Below are 13,971 nucleotides of genomic sequence, written 5' to 3'. Positions count from 1 at the left end.
AGAATCCCACATACAACAAGAAGTTTCTGCTCCAAACAGTAGAGCAGAAACATTTACTGATCGCCTCACCATGTTGCTGACGGACTCCCAAAACATCAAGGAGGTCCTCCTGTTCCTGGCCATGAAGCCTCAGGATCAGTAGTAGTGTCGAAGCTGAAATCCTTTTCCGATAATGAAAGAAGAAAAATGGAGCGCTATTTATTAAATTCTCTTCCTTTTGACAAATAGTTAATTTATGTACGTACTTTTTGAGAAATAACAAGGAAATATTTCATAGTTCTCTTGTTTTAATGTACAGTAAATCCCCATTGTCAATATGGTTTTCTGACTTATTGAGTTCCGTATAATTAACTCCTCTCTGATCATGCTGCCGCCATGGAACACTTAAAACTTCTTGATTGCTGTCATGTGCAGCTTGTTCATCCAAGAATTGTATGGAATCTTTTTTGCACCACGTTGGCATCATATAGAGTTACAGTCTAGACTGATCTGTTTCATGTTTCTTGCAACATCTGTTGGCTAGTGAAGTTCAGATTCTTCCTTTCAGTAAAAGAAGGTTCTCACGGGTATTAATGCCTTGCTGAATGTACACCACTGGTTTTAGCTCTCTTTTTTTGATTTCATTGTGCTTACAACCAATATTTAGTCACATTAGCACCATTTATGCAATAACATAGCTAATAAAAGATGTTGAAGTTTTTCAGGTTACACCACAAGCGAAAGGAGCACGCATATTTGATGGTAGGGGAATTTCTCCTTAGAACCTGACAATTCTAAAATATAAATCATATTTGAAATATGGAGCAGTTATTGCTTTTATCCTGCAATGAAATTTATTTCTATTTCTGATTTTAACTCAAATCACACAACCCCTTTCAGATATTGTAGCTATCTATATGTGAAAAAGGGTATTTTGCTGCTTCCTACATGTGCTTGGTGTGTATCCTGTCTATGCCAAGCTGTATATTATTGCAGAGATACGTTGTGTTTACATATAAATAAGACAACACAGTGCAAATTTACGTGTAATTGCAAATTTCAAGTGAGTGTACCCTACAATGCAAACACGATACCCTTTGGGAAGTACCTTTAAACTGAAAGAGAATGGATTTCCCGACCTAGGTAAGGAAGTTTCTTATTTCTATGTATGCCAACTGACTCAATGTTTCAACCTTGGTATTTTCGTAATAAGACTCAGACAAAATCTGGGATGAGTGAGCCATGATGTTCTTGCTATTGCTTAATATATACGTTCTAGCAAGTACGAGCATGTTTGAATAATCTTTCTTATCTTCTGCTTATCTTGACCTCGCCTTTTGTCTCCACAATGATGAACATAAACCATGTGCTATGTGTTCTGCATATGAGATTCCTGAAACTGAAAACCAATTTGTAGGTTGCATCTCTCCGCAAAATATATTTTTATGATCCGTCTTGGTTTGCTAGAACAATGGGAAAATCTGAATCTCACGTCCATGGTAAATGAAAATGAACTTTGCCTGCATTTTTTCCCTATTGGTGGGAGCTTAATTTGCGAATAAACATGGGTTTTCATTTTTCCTTTTTTCTCCCTGATATGGCCAGAAGTAAGCATATGTGGACATTAAGAATCGTTGCCTTCTTTATGTGTGAAAGACATAATGTTGTCTCTAATTTTGGCAATATGCAGTTGTGCATGTACGTTATGAACTTGTGATTGTAGCTCTAGGCAGTAATGCATCACTGCTTCATGAACCTGTAAATATGTGTTATCTAGCAGATGCCTAAAACACCAAGGAGAAAACGGGGCAGCGAAGCACACAAGCACTTTAGTAAATCCGTTGATCTGCAGTAGACTTATATTAGAGTTTGCGGATGAACATGGTCAACTTGTTCTCATGTCTTCAGGTGGGAAGGGATCCGTTTATTTTTCCTGGGACTTTGATCCAACAGCACATCTTTCCTCTTGTTTCACGAAATGACATACTTTTGATTGGCAGCTAGAGAAAATAGCATACTTCTTTTTTTTTTGCTTTTTTTCACGTCTAGGCCAACTTCTCGGATATTATAGGAGGATTTTGCCCACATCACTTACACCTGGTTGGATCAAACATTAGCTACCAAAATCCGACAGTTGCCTGACTAGAGAAAGAACAAAGTAACAACCTCGTCGTGCTTCGTCCTGGACCTGTACTACCAAAAGAAGATGAGGGGCACGCAGCCCCCATGGCGCCAAATCCCGGCTCTAATTTTTTTCACCGGGAGCACACAGGGAGGAAGCGTCCTCCCTAGCCGTCCCAAAATCCCAAGCACTGCCATCGTATCTTGCTAACTTTCTGATGCCTCCTACTCATAGCATGGTGTGTTCAAGAAAGAAAACATCTATGTGCTTCCAGCCACATTGACTACTATTTTTCTATTGAAGCTTTAGAGTTGATCCAGATTTCGTGGCATTGCTTTGGGTTTTGGAATACTGTGTTAGTGAGTGCGTGTGAGGGCCGACGAGGTTAGTGAAGAATGGAGAAGCAGCGAAAGAAAAGGCAGGTTTTAAAAGACAGAGATTGTAGAAGTACTGATAGGAGTAGCGACCGGTGTGTTGCCAAGATGGTGGTTTTAGGCATACTGATGTATTACTTTGTAAAGTCTTGATGAATAATTAATAAAATGGCTGCATGCATCGTTCAGATACAGAGGCCGGGGTATATCCTCCTTTAAAAAAAAAAGAAGTACTGGCATGTCCGTGGTCTTGAATGTGAGCGTCACTGTCATGTGGTACACCAACTCCAGTGACGTTGTAATAAATTATACTCCCTCTGTAAAGAAATATAAGAATATTTAGATCACCAGTTTAGTGATGTAAACACTTTTATATTTCATTACTGCAGGAGTACTAGCAGAAAAGACAAATGTCACTTGCATATGTTGATGGATTAACTCACCATGCTGTAAAGTAACCGGGCCGGAGCCGTTCGCCCCCCCCCCCCCCCCAAGGGCGCTGAAAAAGAGCCACCTGGGGGCGAGCCGGCGGTAGATTGGTCCCTGGGGGCGATCTAGCTCCCAGTCACCCCCCCCCCCAAGTCGCGGCAAATTCAAACTACGTTGTTCCCGCTCACAAAAAAACGCCCAGTCCAGCGATCAGCGGCCAAGTTTGGCGTACAAAAAAACGAAAGGACGCGTGGGCAACCCATCAAACGGCGGGGTCGGCCTCCGGCATCGGCGGAGTCGGCGTTTCTCGGGCTTGACGGTGTCGGATCGGCTTCTGTGATGGGCGGCGTCGGCACGGCTTCTGTGCTGCTGGGCGTCGTGGAGGCATCTTCGCTCGGGCTTGGCGGCGTCGTCGGCGTGGGCGTGGGACTTGGCGGCGCCGTCGATGGCAGCTGGTTCAGGATGAGGCCGTGCTCCGCTAGGTACCACGCCTTGAGCTGCTTGTCGTTGCTCTAGAGCATGTCCGCCCCGCCCATCAGAAATGCCAGGTCGGTGTTCCTCTTCTTTGCGGCGACGTTGATGCAGAGTAGGTCGAGCTTAACGGTGTTGTTCATCATCAACGCCGACCAGCACGCCTCAGTCTTCTCTCCACGCAGGTCGGCCCAGGCCTGTGCGTCGGCGAGGCAGTGCTCGATGGACTCTTGCACTCGCGCGGTGGCCGCATCGGCGTGCTTCCCCTTCTTGGCCCCTTTGTTACCTTCGGGGCACCCGTCGCTCGCGCCCGGCGTTGGCGCGTCCGGCTTGTAGGTCTCCTTGGCCTTGGCGAGGGTGCGTCAGACTTCCGCCCACTTCTCGCACTTCTCGATCCGTGGCTCACTGGTCCTGGCCGCCCCCTTCTTTTTCTTTCGTTTCCTTGCCGGCGCCAGCGCCGGCTCCTCCTCCTCATTCTCGTCCTCCTCCTCCTCATCCGGCTCCTCCTCACCATAGTCGAGCTCGTCATCCATGTCGTCGTTGAGGTCTACCGTGTCATCCTGCGCAGTGAACCCGGGGACGAGGCGGTGGCGGCCGAGCCTGCCGTGATGATGTCGTCCATGTTGGCTTCGGTCGCGTCGATGTCGCCGAGGTGTGACGTGGAGGCGTGGGAGAACGGCTGCGCGCCACGATGAAGAGCGGGCGTCGGGGAGGATGCGTAGGCCGGCGGTGAGTAGTTGTACGGAGGATACTGCATGCCGGCGAAGGCGGGCGAGGGCGTCCGTTGGGCCGGGTGACCATGGGGGAAGGTGATGTTGGGGTTGAACCCATCGTGCACGTCCCCGTCGGCGTAGCCCGGCGACGGCGAGCAGCCCCAGGGTTGCAGCGACGACGAGAAGCCGGCCGGAGAGCTGACGCTTTGCTAGCTCTAGGGCACGTACTGGCCATGGACGCCGGGTGGATTCATCATCCCCATGCGAGCCGCCTCGGCTTGTTCGGCCAAGCACTCCGCTTGATCCGCCGCCGCCGCAGCCGCGAGCGTCGCACTATCCCTTGCCTTCTTGGTGTTGGCCCTGTTCCGCCGGTCGGTGGTGACAGCCTCCCGGCGCTGAACTTCAGCCCTCTAGTGGGCGTTGGACATGCCCGGGGGCTTGAACGGCGGCGCCCTCGGTTTCCTCTGCTTCCGCTGGGCGATGACGGCGGTCGCACCGGTCGCGGCGCGGGGACCACATACTTCTTTGGCGGCATGACGGCCGGCGCGAAGGAGGAGCAGTAGGAGATTGGCGGGAGGAATGGAGAGAATTAAAGGGAAACCGGGCGGAAAGCGGGAAGAAACGACGGGAAAAGGCCCTCCTCTCGCCTACAGAACGGCCCCACGCCCCTTTTCGCTTGTGCCGCCCCCCCAGCGCGCCGGCTGTTATTTCGGTCCAACCCGGCGAAAAACGGACTCCTGGGGGCGCGACTGGTCCGATTTTCGCCCGCCGACACTAGAAAATGCCTTGGGGGGGGGGAGGGGGGCTGTTGGGGGCACGGCTGGAGATGCTCTTTGACCTTGTTCAAACCAAAAATATGTATGCGCAGCCACCACCACATGTCCATTGAGCGAGGAAGTGAGCTAGACCCAAAGCAATAGTTAGACAGGTTTAGTTCGGGTATATTACTAAAAACACACTAGAGATACATCCAAGTATAAACAATAAGAAACTAGTGTTACATATTGTGGATGTAGCAAATTTTCTAAGGTCCAATTGTACCAAGTTACACAAAAAATATGGGGCTAAAATATATTGGTCATTTGATGTAATTTAATAAACTTCTTTACATTGTGTCTCTTCGACATAGTATTAGCTACGTTAGAGCATCTTGTTCCAAGAAAGAGAGATTGTTTTCTTAGAACTACATATCCTAGTTGTGGACTGCACATGTGGAGAGTAAACTGGTCAAAACCACCACATTTGTGGCTGGGGTACTCCAAAACCACCATTTATACAAAAAATCACAAAAGACCACCACTTCTGCGTCAAGTAAATAACAAATGCATTAAACGAGCTGCCAGCCGCGACTAACCATAAAACTGACTTCCTAGGCCCACACATCAGGATGACATGGCATGCGTATGTGAATATGATGCTGAGGTGGAGCGCGTCCCACATGTTAGCTCAATCTTCTTCCCATCTTCTTCCTCCTGCCCGAGCCCTTGCCACCCCTCCTGCTCCCAGCTGCCATGGGCAGCCCGCGCCACCGCGCGCCATGGCCATGGGAAGCCCCCTCCGCCCCACTTGCTCTCAGCCGCCGTGGGCAGCAGTCGCCGTCTGACGTCATGGCCATGGGGAGCGGGCAGCAGCAGCGGCCAACAGCTGCCGCAACGGACACATGCAACAACAGTGGTAGCGGGCAGCAGCAACGGCCGCAAGTACCGAGCAGCAGTAGCGGGCGCGTACAGCAGCACCGGTAGTGGCCGCAAGCAGTAGCACAACGGCTACACAACCAAGGTCAGAGCAGCCACGGCTGACGCACACAGGGACCTGATTGCTTTTTATAAAAGAACTAATAGGGACCTGATTGCTTTTTATAAAAGAACTAATAGGGACCTGATTGCTCTCTTTTTAAAAATTACAAGGACTTGATTGCGCATTGTCCACGTAGATATTCCACGTTGGCCCGACATGTGGGTCCAACCAGTTAGTTTTGTGCTTAGTCGCAGCTTAGTCTCGAATCAGTGGAATTTGTTACTCACTTGCCGTAGAATTGGTGGTGATTTGTGATTTTTGAAAAAAGCGGTGGTTTTGAAGAAAACTTTTTTGCGAGTAGGTGGTTTTGGAGTACCCTAGCGACAAATGTGGTGGTTTTGAGCAATTTACTCACAGGTGGGAGACATTGCAAATGTTACATATTGTTGCTTGGATCTTTGCTAACTTCTTGATGCCTCCTACTCCTACAAGTAGAGAGGCAAGGCACAATTGCCATCCAAGTATTTGTTTGTGACAACTTAATCATCATTTTTAATTTTCAATCAGAATGACTAGAACCAACCTAGATTTCAAATGCATATGCTTACGAGTTGTGTTTGTGGGTGTGCATGTGGATGACAAGTGGAGAATCATGTGTGCAAGGAATGACACTCCTCTCTTTTTGAAGATCGATGGAGGAGGTAGAATCAATTTGGGTGGGGCCTTGATTATTAGTGATCACATGGGCAAACAAATAGACTTGTAGTAAAAATATCCATCATATCATATTTCCCAAATATCAATGTGTGACAACACTAGTACTACACAACACTATTCCACATATCACATCTGTCCAAATAGACCATCTTTACTAACTAGCTTCACATTGTCACAGCTACCCATCTACTACTACTACTACTACTACATCTATAAAAACATATATGAAAACTTGCATATAACAGGACCTCTATGCATGTTCATCATTGACATTCTGAACACATCATCATCGACGTCAACGACATGAAGATTTGGCTAGTCTCACCTCGAGGTCGGAGGGGGTTGGTGACGGGGACGATGCAGGGGCAAATACTTGGTTTCTGCAGAAACAAAATATAAACAAAAACATTATTATGCTGATTTTAGGACTTAGTGAAACCATATAAGCTATCAACTAAAACCTAAAAGAATATTAAATCAAAGTGTTACATATCAACTAAATCTATTAACTATGTCTAAATTGTTACTAATTCACTCTAAACCCTAAAAACTACTAACTAAATCAAAGTGTTACATATCAGCTAATCAAAATGTAGGAGGGGCTATGTGGATGGAGGAGGGGGTGGAGGGGCTGTGGATGGAGGAGGGGGACGGAAGAGGGGCTATGGAGGAAGGAGGGGTTGTGGATGGAGGAGGAGGGGCGGCTAGAGGAGGGAGGAGCAGAGGGGAGGGAGGAGGGAGGAGGAGGGGTGGCTAGAGGAGGAAGGAACAGGGGTGGGATGATGGGAGGCTAGAGAAGGGAGGAGGGAGGAGGAGGGTTACCGAGGCCAGGGGATGGCGGCGACGGCGGTGGCAGTAGGAGGAGGACGGCCGCGACGGTGAGGGAGTGAGACAGGGAGACTGGAGAACGGGCGGGACAGAGGATAAGGCTGGCTTAGCAGCAACGCGGGTAACATCACATCGATATTGCTAAACACATTAGCTATAGCGCGGGTTCCAGTCCAGCGCTATTGCTAAGTGGGGACGGGCAGTTGGGCCCGGGCTGGCCACAATAGCAGCGCGGGCCGTGGGTCGGCGCTACTGCTAATGTGTTTAGCAGTAACGTTGGGCCGTGACCCACACTGCTGCTATGGCCAGCCCATGGGGGCACGGCGGGGCCCGGGCTGGCCACAGTAGCAGCACGGGCCATGGGTCGGCGCTACTGCTAATGTGTTTAGCAGTAACGTTGGGCCGTGACCCGCACTGCTGCTATGGCCAGCCCATGGGGGCATGGTGGGGCCCACATAGTAGTAGCGCCTGTTTGTCAAGCCCGCGCTACTACTAACCGCCACCGGCAGCGCGTGATTTGCACCGGTGGTACTGCTAAATAACAGTAGTGCAGCCCATTAACACCACACTACTGTTAATCCTCTACCTATAAGGTATTTTCTAGTAGTGTGATCATCCCACTAGGCAGAGGCGTCATTCGATACAGATGAGCTCTCTTCAGCAAGTGGCATTAGATTGGCTGCACTTGAGCCTCGCCCAATTGCTTTGAGCCTTGGCGCTCTGGTGTCTAGCTAAGATGATGTCCCTTAAAGTTGCATTTGTCTTGTCCCTAACCTCCAAGCTCTAGAGTTTTTTTTCTATTTCTATTTTTTGTTTCTTGGACTTTCGTTGATTAACTGAGAATGCAAAAACAAAAAACAAAAACTCCTAGAAATATAGAATCAAGACAGAAAGGTCATCCAGGTATTTGTGTCGCACAAATTAATCATTATTTCTAATTTGTTAATCCAAGGACTAGAACCAATCTAGATTTTCAAATGCATAGGTGTAAGAGGCAGTGGCTTAGGAGTTGTGTTTACGGATGTTGCCTGTGGCTGTGGGTCGACAAGTGTAGAATGAAGCGGGAATGGAATGAGAATCCTTGCTTTTAAAGATGGATCGTGGAGAGCTACATTTCAATGAGTATGCAAAGTGAACCGCGACCTTAGCAGGAGAAGTCAAGAGGCCCCCAACCCAACACAAAAAACATGACCAAAAATCCCTCAATCATCCAAAACTAGAGTTCACAATTAACCACACGTCTGTACAAGTAAATGTAAAAACTAACAGAACTTAACCTATCATAAATATACTGGGGCAACTATTAAACTGAAGTAAATGCAGTTAACAACGTTAATTAGACATATAACTCTTCCTCGACTTGTCAACTTGGTAGTGAAGATGGATGGAGCCTGAACACGATAGTGACATCTGTATTCAGGGTGTCTATGTGCTAACCCGGCACCAATGAGGAAGATTACAGGAGCAATACTCAAGCCCAAAATGCCTGTGAGTGCATTGGATGAACACGGAGCAAGAGAATGTATGGACTGACCTCGTGCATTGGACGGTGGTGATTTCTAAGCAGATCAAGCCGTCACAAACACATAGAACGACAGAAAAATTATGAACACACAGAGAGACACAAAGAGCTTACCTGAGAAATGCTTGATCAAAATGCAGGATCTCATCTGATCCCCCTGGAGCCGTACGAAGTGACCGCACTCTTATGTCGTGCCATGGGATAAGATAGAAGTGCGGTACTTTTCCAACTCAGCCCCCCTACCCTCTTGAGTGCGAGTGCGCCCTGTGAAGTTTGACGAGCACAAGCGCAGCGCGCCGCGCTATATCTCCCACCGAGGCGCACAGAACAGTGGCGAGCGATGCGAGGAGGGCACAATGTCGGAGAGGACTGGGGAGGCGAAGAGAGTTGAATGGATTGGGAATGGGATATCTCTCTGTCCATGCATCTGCACGTCACATAGCAGTCCTCGCAGAATACATCTATTGATCTGCAGTAGACTTATATGGACTACATTAGAACTTGCGTATACACATGGTCATCTTTATTCTCATGTATTGAGGTGTCAAGGGAGCGGTTTATATATCGAGAAATTTGCACACTTTTCCTGGGACCTTTTCTTTTGTTTGACTAAACAGCAAACTATAGATTGACTGCTAGACAAAATAGCACACACAGGTCTGAAGGGAGCAGTCGCGAGACCAGAGAAAGTGGAAGTCACCAGACCAGAGAAAGAACAAATAACGCCGCCTCCTCGTCGTGCATCCTCCCAAACCCGTGCTACCAAAACAAGGCAAGTATCTGCAAACGAGTGGCATGCAGGCCCCATGACACCAAATCCCCACTCTAAAATGCTTCACTCGGGCAGTAGATGGATGTTGCGTCCTCCCTGGCCTTCCCAAAATTCCAGGCACTGCCATCATATCTTGCTAACTTTTCGATGCCTCCTACTCCTACCGTGGTGTGGTTAGGAAAAATAATCTATATGCTTCCAGCAACATTGACTGCGATTTTTCTATAGAAGCTTTAGAGCTGATCCAGATTTTACCGCACTGTGATATACGTTTTGGATTTTGGGATAATGTGTTAGCCAGTGTGTGTGTGAAGGTCGGGAGGTTAGTGAAGAATGAAGAAGGCAGAGGGTGGGGTTTTATAGATAGAGGATGTAAAAGTACTGACATGTGTGTGATCTTGATTATTAGCCGCATTACCGGTGAGCTGGTACACAGGCCCCTGTTAGGTTGTAACTAAATGTAGCAGAAAGGACTAAAGTCACTTGCATATGTTGATAGATCCTGTCATGCTTCTAGTGATTTAACTCACCATGTTATAAAGTGACGACGGTCAATATATAGACCGGACGGTGGCCTTCATACCTCCAGGATCTATGGCCGCTTCAGGTAGTTCTCACCACCCCGACCCGTCTCCCCTCCAGCAGCCGCCATTGGCGGCGGCAACCCCAACCTCGCCGGTCACGCTCTCGGCACCATGTGCCATCTCTCGTTCCAGGCCACAGCCCCTTCTAGTAGGCTTAGGGTGGAGAATGGAGGATGGGGGTGTATGCGGGTCTGCCACTCACACCCATCCAAGCCGGCAATGACGACAAAGTCGGCTCTGCCGGCGGGCCAACCGCCGCGCCTGACCCCCAAGCCGGCACCGCTCCCAGCTCTCCCAAATGCTTTTAATTTATTATGATAATTATTTATCACAGTGATTGCCGTGATTTTATCAATCTTTTTTGGTGCTCTTTCCTTAAAGCTCCAAAAACAACACCCTAGAGAAAACAAATAAAAAATAGTAACAATACGGAGCAGTTATTTCTTTGGTCTTGCTATGAAATTTTCAACTTCTGATTCTAACTCGAAGCGCACAACCCCTTTCATGTATTTGTAGCTCTCTACATGTGAGAAAAAAAGTATTTTGCTACCTCATGTAGTTTACATATGCTTGGTTTGAATCCTATCTATACCAAGCCCTATATTATGCCCGTGAAAAGTTGTGTTCAGGTACAAACAGGACAGCTTTTGTGCAAATTTTAGTGTAATTGCAAACTTGAAGTGAGTGTACCCTACAATGCAAACATGATATCCTCTGGGAAGTACATTGAAAACGAAAAAGAATGGATTTCCCGACCTAGGTAAGTAAGTTTCTTATTTCTATGTATGCCAAATGACGAGATGTTTCTACTTTGTGTTTCGTAACAAAACTATCAAAAAATCTGGGATGAGTGAGCCATAATGTTGTTGCCATTTATTGATATATATGTTGTATGAGCATGTTTGAATAATCTTTCTTATCTTGACCTCACTTAAGCCATGGGCAACATGTTCTCCATATGTGATTCCTAGAAATTGGAAACCAAAATATTTGTAGGTTGCAACTCACCCTTAAATCCAATTTTATGCTACCCACAAAAAAATAAATACAATTTTATGCTTCGTCTTGGTTTTCTAACAGATCCTCTGCGCGTATCGCATGCACAAGTTCTAGAATCATCCACCATCATCTTTCGTTGTCCCACCTCGAGGAGCGATCAATGCCTTCACCTTACCAAGCCATTCGGCTATAGATGCCACCATGATGCCAGACAACGCCACCATACTACGCGCTTTCATCAACACGCATCCGTCGACAAGACTCCGTTGCATCCCGTCGCTGAGAACCACCATCGTCGCTGCTGCGATGGATTCAAAAGCGCTCCTCCTCTTGTCTCCTCTAGTCAGCACCTTCTCCAAAATGATGCCCCCAAAAGGAAAAATGGCCCCGAAGGCACCGCTATCGTCCGATCTGGGAAACCCAAATCTAGGATAGTGAATGCAACCGACAATGCCTTCAACAAGTAGATGAAGCCCGAGACGCCGCCATCGTCCGCCACGATCAAGGTCAACACGATTTTCACTGATACTCGCGTCACTCTGAACCCTCAGCTGGTTGGATCCGAGCTAAGCCGTGCCATGCGCAGCCGCCAGAACGCCTGCAGGGAACCAACTTTCCCATGCCAACCCCTCAACGCACAGCCCGGTGTCAACGGGAAAAACCGAGAACGGATCTGGCACTAGTAGAAAATGGGCCTATTGTCCCGGTTTGTAAGGGCCTTTTGTCCCGGTTTCTGAACCGGGACTAAAGGGTCGTTACTAATGCCCTGTCCCTTTAGTCCCGGTTCAGTCCAGAACCGGGACAGATGGGCCTCCACGTGGCCTGTGCGCGGAGCCCAGGAAGGAGGGCCTTTGGTCCTGGTTGGTGGCACCAACCGGTACCAATAGGCATCCACGCGTCAGCATTTCTGTGGCTGGGGTTTTTGTTTTTTTTTTGAATGGGGGGGGTGTTTGGGGGTTTTGGGGGGTTAATTTAGGTGTTTCATATATTGTGTTAGCTAGCTATAATTAATAGAGAGAAGTGTCCTCTCTTATGTCCGTGCTTGGTCGACGCTACGTACTATACATTCGTATAGAGAGGACCAGACACGCTAACTAGCTAGTAAGCAAACGAAGGAAACAGAAAATCGTCATGAACATATATGCATACAGAGAGAAGTGATATCGACCACCTCTCCTTCTCCGAGAGATTGGTCGAAAAAGAAGTTCTCGTATATCTACCGGCTACATATATACAATAATTATCTCTTACAAATATAATCTCCTAACATACGGACGTACGGTCCACATAGTATTCTCCGTCTTTAGCGATCACGTGGTCAAGAAAGAATGCCGCCAATTCCTCTTGAATTGCTCGCATGCGAGCTGGTGCTAGGAGTTCATCCCGCTTTCGAAACATCTAATTTGAAGAAGGGGGTCAATACATATATATGAATGAATTAAACTCAACACAAATGGTGGTAATAAAATAAAATTGTGAATGTTGTTATTTACGCACTTCATATTGTTCGTCAGAGTAGCCCCGCTCACAGGTCGTGTGGCGGATGGACTCGCAAACATAGTATCCATAGAAATCATTCCCTTGTTCCTGCCACAACCACTTTACAAGAAATAGAGGTCAATCAAACGGATAAGCAAGAATGCCAAATGGTATTGATGAAACTAGCGCTTGAATCACTAGGAGATGCGCGGAACATGCTACTATAGTACTTACTTTCGGGTGTCTAAATTGCAGCTTCTTCGGCAGTCCCGGAGCTTTTTTGGTGAATTTTCTCCAATCCCTACCAGACAAAGAAAACAATTACTTGATATATCAGGAAATGAACAAAGTTGCTGATATGGTGGATAATGATCGATTTAACTTACTTCTCGAGCATTTGAGTCATGTCCGCATAGTCCTGGGGATCTTTTCGTCTCGAGTCTAAGACGGTTACTAGTCCCTGCTCAAGCTTAATCTCTAGGAGAATATCGTGGAAACTGCACACGCATGCATAACTCATCAATTACATTACTATAACATTGACTAATATATAAGGGAAACCGAATATGCACAAGACAGTAACACTCACTTGAAGTTGTAAGGAAAGAGTATTATACCTTTGTTTTCATTTATTACCAACGATCATAGCAAGTTGGCCTCGGTATCTGTGGCATGAAATTTAACCTCAGTTGCATCTATGAGATTTGTGTTAATGAACCCAATATCACTGATTTGTCTTTTCTTCAATATCCGAGTCAACTAGACCGTGTCCGATCATCACGTGAGACGGAGTAGTCAACATCGGTGAACATCTACATGTTGATTGTATCTTCTATACGACTCATGCTCGACCTTTCGGTAGTCACCAGCTGCTGGGCCATCTCTGATAAGCAGCAGAAGAGACCAATTAGTACCCTTACAACCGAACAAGGCAAGGCAAGGTATTAAGACAAATGTGAACACATGAGATAAAATCTAGAGACGTGAACACAGAAGATAATAAGAACTACTCGTCATCATCACCAATATTGTGACCAGTGTGATCTTCATCATCACTACCATATTGCATCATAGTTTCATCGTGGTCATCCTCCAATAATTCAATATGTTGTTTGACAAGTTTTGCTGCTACAACAGGACAAATTACATGCCTCCTAGGAGGTGGTTTTCAGTTTATGTTACAATGGTCTTAGTGGACATCCCAGGTGATTGGGATCACCAATAAAGGGCAGCCTCTGCTTTGAT

At 47.0% G+C, this 13,971-nt stretch overlaps 1 pseudogene; it reads right to left on the bottom strand.

The window, feature by feature from the left end:
* Positions 1 to 3,416: 3,416 nt before the first annotated feature.
* On the bottom strand, positions 3,417 to 4,345 carry LOC147978146 (uncharacterized; annotated as a pseudogene).
* Between the last annotated feature and the right edge of the window lie 9,626 nt (positions 4,346 to 13,971).

The sequence above is a fragment of the Triticum urartu genome, chromosome 3A (assembly GCF_056163025.1).
Source record: "Triticum urartu cultivar PI428250 chromosome 3A, HENAU_Tu73, whole genome shotgun sequence".
In the NCBI taxonomy this organism is placed as follows: Eukaryota; Viridiplantae; Streptophyta; class Magnoliopsida; order Poales; family Poaceae; genus Triticum; species Triticum urartu.
The sequence above is the reverse complement of the archived record's forward strand: the minus strand, read 5'-3'. Positions and strand labels throughout refer to the sequence as shown.